This window comes from Bos indicus x Bos taurus, chromosome 17, assembly GCF_003369695.1.
Source record: "Bos indicus x Bos taurus breed Angus x Brahman F1 hybrid chromosome 17, Bos_hybrid_MaternalHap_v2.0, whole genome shotgun sequence".
NCBI classification, from domain to species: domain Eukaryota; kingdom Metazoa; phylum Chordata; class Mammalia; order Artiodactyla; family Bovidae; genus Bos; species Bos indicus x Bos taurus.
Window position 1 is genome coordinate 12,567,384 of NC_040092.1, and position 5,360 is coordinate 12,572,743.

Below are 5,360 nucleotides of genomic sequence, written 5' to 3' on the forward strand. Positions count from 1 at the left end.
ACACCCATATACACCTCCTTAAACCGCACTTAATCTCCAAATAATGACATCAACAAAGCAGGACTTCTGCCTGACATGATACAACTACCCTACGCACTGCAGGTAGCAGGCTTCCTCTCATCCCACCCAAGGATGCGTGCGTGCGTGCGTGCGTGCGTGCGTGCGTGCTAAGTCACTTCGGTCATGTTCAACTCTGCGCAACCCGATGGACCGTAGCCCGCCAGGCTCCTCTGTTCATGACATTTTCCAGGTAAGAACACCAGAGTGTATTGCCATTTCCTTACCCTACTTGAGGATACAAACCCCTTTTTCTTTCTTTGAGGAATGCCCAGTCTCCATTCTTCCCCTAGCTAATTTACACAAATAAACAACATCTATTTCTTCATTGACTTGCTTCCAATCTCTCTCTTTCTTTCTTCCTCTCTCTCTCTCTTTCTCTCTCCAACCTGGTTCTTCCCATACCATCTTTGGAAAACCAAGCCAGCCAGTATACCCTTTGGTGGTGGTGGTTTAGTTGCTAAGTTGTGTCCAACTCTTGACACCCCGTGGACTGTAGCCCACCGCGTTCCTCCGTCCAGGGGATTTCCCAGGCCAGAATATTGGAGTGCGTTGCCATCTCCTTCTCCAGGGGATCCTCCCCGACCCAAGGATCAAACCTGCGTCTCCTGCATGGCAGGCAGATTCTTTACCACCTGAGCCATCAGCGAAGACCAGTGTTCCATTAGGACTTGGCTGAAAGAGTACTTTTGGACCCTGGCTCAGTTTCTTTCTGATTTTCTCCCTTCCCCAGAGGAGATGTTGCATTGTTTCCTGGCAACCAGCAGCAATCAGCGTCTTTCATCAGTTCTTTCACTATGGATTCTGGGGCTTTATTAGCAAATGAAAATGGCCCGAGTCCAGCTGACATCAGTGGGGCTCGGCTAGGAGTTGGGGCTGGAGCATTTCCGGTAGGCTCCAGCCTCAGACAAACCAGTTTGAAGAGAAGCCAGTTGGCTACCAGTGAGCTATTTTTGACATAAAAAGAAGCTGAATTTAGCCGATAACTGATTGAAGAAATTTCAAGCACAACTGGTGGGGGTTATAACATCTTGGCAGCGGTGGTAGAGAGACAAAGGGAAGACAATGAATTTGATCAGGCAAGATGTTTTGCAAACAACTAATTAAATACCATCAAGCAACCAATTGTTTGCAAAACAATGGTTGGATAGAGTTCTATCTCTGTATTTTCCTCTCCCTCTCATCTTTTTACTACCTAAAATAGTTTATGTAGAAAAACAAAGTCTTTGCATTTTTCACGAACTTGAAGTTGGCACAGTAATTAGAAAAATTCCCTAGCACACCATTAGAATGTGTTCCCTTATCTCCTACAGAAAACCAATTTCAAAAGTTAAGTTATACTTTTTCCTGAAATACTTTGGATAGGTAGGCAACAGGAAAAAAAAAAAAAACCATTGCTAGATGTCCAGCCAAATCTAAAGGTACAGAAAACAATATCTTGAAAATCTTTTATTTTCAATAATTCATAAAGAAATCACCTTCGCCCACCCACCTTTGTTTCTTCATAGCAACCTTATGTGGCAAGGGTAAAAACTATAATTATTTTTTCCTTGAGATCTGGAGAACTAGACACCCAGAAAGGTCGAGTAATCTGACTAGGGTCACACAGCAGTCACCAAGGGGCTCAGAGTGTCCCAATTCTATATTTCAAGGTTCTGCTTCATTTTGCCCCCTCTGGGTTGTCTGCTGTGGTTTGATATAAAAATTTAACAGGTTCCTATTGCTGATTAAGAATTGTCCGATTTGGGCCTAAAAGTCATTTAACTTTGGAAAGTGTATCCTTGATTAGACTTCTTATTATTATCATGGCTACTAGTTATAGAGTGTTTACCACGTATAGGTCTTTTAATCCCCACCTCAACTTGTCCAAGCTAGCTCTTATGTCCCCGTTTTATTATACAAAGGAAGAAAGTGAAGCTTGGTAAAGCAAAGGCTGCCCGAGATCACGTACACAAACATGACCTTGAAAATATTTAGTGGGATTTCCTGGTGGTCCAGTGGTTAAGACTCTCCACTGCCAATGCAGAGGGCTCAGGTTCGATCCCTGGTCAGGGAATTAAGATCCTACATGCCATGTGGTGTGGCCAAAAAGAAATGTTTTTTATGTACACTGAACTCAGCAGTGTACATACTTTAAGTCCCCCAAATTGTTTTGGGTATCTAATCGATAGAAACTCTTGTGCACAGAATAATAACTAGTATATAAGAAGCAGCAGGTAAGATGTTCACTGTATCATTGTTTATAGTGGTGAAAAAAGGAAACAATCTACATATCCATCAACAGAGAAAGTGCCCTGGGCTAGTAACTTAACCCTGTATGTCTTAGTTTTCTTGTCTGGATAATGAGAATAACAGTAGCAACTATCTTGGCAGTCCAATGGTTAAGACTTTGCACTCAGTGGTCACAGGTTTGATCCCTGGTCAGGGAACTAAGATTCCGCTTGCTTAATGACACGGCCAAAATCAAACAGACAATAGAAGCTATCTCATAGGTATAAGGATAAAGTGAATTCATTATACAGAACGCTTAGAACAGTGCTTGGTACATGGAGAGTGGTATGCATGTGTTAGCCTCAATTTATTAGTCTAGAATGAATTGCTATGTAGCAACCAAAGTGAATTAAATATAATTGTATAATATTCTCAATTATGTCACATATCTATTTAGCAATATAAATTAAACTCAGAAATTAACATTGAGTGAAAGAAGCAACTCAGAGAACTGTATGCAGAATATGAGGCTCATGCAAATTCAAAAAGTACCAACCACATTTCTGTACTGCTTTTGAAGAAGTGCATATTTTATAGAAATATAAAAATGTGGACTGCTAGGCTTCACCAAAATTACGATAGTGGTTACCTCTAAGGAAAGGAAGAAATATGGAGATGAGATCAGAAAAGGGAAAAGCACTTCAACTTTATAATGTTTTACTTCTGTTAGTAAAAATAAAAAAGATTTGAAACAGATATGACCACATGTTAATATGTGAAGTTCTTTTTCTGGGCGTTAAGTACACAGGAATTAGATCTATTAATCTATGCACTACGTATTTAAAGACTTTTTTCCAAGTGCAAAGAAAAAGCACACAGAGTTTTTGTTTATGTTGCTATGAGAAGCTCGCACTCAGTGTATCTGTGATCTCGCTGTCCTCCTATGTTTTTGGCTTCTTTCCTGGAAGGCTGGAGGGATGGATTTGACTTACTAATAACCAAGAAAGAAAAAAGCATCATTTACCATCCAACTGTATGATGATCTTTGCAAAGAACTATGAAATTGTTTACAAAACACATCTCCAGGGAGGAACCCAGCATTCACTGTTTATCTCCATAAGGTACAGAGACTTCCAGCCACATCCTAAACCACAGACCCTGGCCTGAGAAAGCCCTCCGCTGCCAACCTGCCAGTTCTCCCGAAAGAATACAGAGGAAATACCATCTTCCTATGGCCACACAGAAAACCCTGGTGCAGAGGCAGCAGTCAACTTAAGTAAACAGTGTTAGAACCCACTTATGAAAGGGAAGGAATTTTTATCCAGATTTTATTTACAAAGTCAGTCGTTGATATGACTTGTATAAGTATTGTTGTTGCTACTTAGTCACTAAGTTGAGTCTGGCTTTTTTGCAACCCCAGGCTCATTTAGCCCTTCAGACTCATTGGTCCATGGGATTAGAGTGTGTGCTACAGCCTTAAATTTATTTAAAGTTAAATTCGTAAATGTCACTCTACTTTTTAATATGACCACAAACATTATCAAGTTTAATACAAATTTCACTGCTTAGTGAGGCCGACCCACATTCAAAGTAACCAGATTCTGGGTTCAGGCATTACCTTCAACTTTTGATAACACACACACACACACACACACATCTGAGGAACAGAAATATCGGTTATATTTTGTAAATACAAACCTCATCTCTCTATTTGTAAGAAGCCAGAATTAGAGATCTTTAGCATCATTCCCTTTTTCAAACATTGCAAATTGTAAGATAGTTGTTCTGATGGTAGAAACTTAATTCCTCACTTATTTTTCCAGCAATGGTCTGGATGAATAATTTATTACTCACTCTAATATTTAAAGCTAATATTCATTGCATGTTTTCTTTACAGCAGGCAAAATCCTAGATGCTTAGTATGTTTTGTCACATTTACTTCTCAGAGGAAACCTTTAAGGCAGGTAACCACCCCATTTTACAGATGAGAAAACCAAGGCAGAGTAGTTGAGGAACTTGCCCAAAGTCACAAAACAAAAGAGTCTCGGCCCAGGATGTGAATCCAGGCACCTGGGCTCTCACACAGTAGACTATGGCTATACATTGAATCCAAAAGTTTTAATTAAGAAGAAATTAATTATGCATAGATTATGTCCAGAAAATATACAAGAAAGGAGCCACAGTTGGGATTGCCCGGGAAGAAGGAAATCGAAAATCTGTAGAAGCAACTGAGATGGAGACAGAGTTTCACCATGTCACTTCTGAAACAGGCTTTGAATTGAATTTTTATAATACGCACACATATACAGAACTGACACCTTAGCATTTTGGATGTGCAGTGGGCACCTTGGGTATCCTCCGTGCTCAAGTGCTATTTGCTGATTTGGCCGTGAGTTAGTCCCAGCGGCCAATAAATAGGATTCCTGGTATCTTCCTGGGGCGTTGCCCTGGTAGCAGAGGAATGCATTTGAAGTTGGAAGACATCACAGGCAGAAGCCCAGTCCCCAGATAAGAGGAAGTTGGTAACTGCCCCAGCTCCTATGTTAAAGGACTCCCCACAGGAACCCTAGCTCTGCATCCGGATCTTAACCGAGCAATTTTCCAAAACCATATTCTCACACCCCATTACCTTTCAGGGCTTAGAGCTGGCTCCAAGAATGAAGACCAGCTAGGATGTATGGGAATGGCTGTAGGAGCTGGAGCAAGACAGGAGGTGGGACCAAATCCTTTTGAAGCCCGGAGTCCAGGGACAGGTTTCCTGTGAAGAAGGGCTGAGGGATGTGCCTGACCTACTTCTGTCCCCGCATTCAAGTCCGCCTCTCAGTGCCATCTGCTACCACGTGGTCTGGCCAATGATCTTTGGATTTACACTGGAACCTAGTTGACCTGCCTTGGTCTGGACCTATTTGTTCTCTTTCAAGTATTTTATTTGCACTCATCCACTTTTGAGTGGTAGAGCGTGGGGTGAGAATCCCGGGACAGGACAGGAAGTAGAGGAGTTAGAAAAAGAAAAAAAAGTTGACCAAGAGGAGGATGCTGAAGTGGAGATCAGTTAAATTAAAGTTATTTGGTTTAGGAAACAGGCTCTCTGG

At 41.3% G+C, this 5,360-nt stretch overlaps 1 non-coding gene across 1 annotated transcript; it reads left to right on the forward strand.

Moving 5' to 3' along the window:
• Window positions 1–2,040: 2,040 nt before the first annotated feature.
• On the forward strand, window positions 2,041–2,113 carry TRNAG-GCC. Its single transcript has one exon. It is a non-coding gene; the product is annotated as a tRNA-Gly (tRNA).
• Window positions 2,114–5,360: the final 3,247 nt, after the last annotated feature.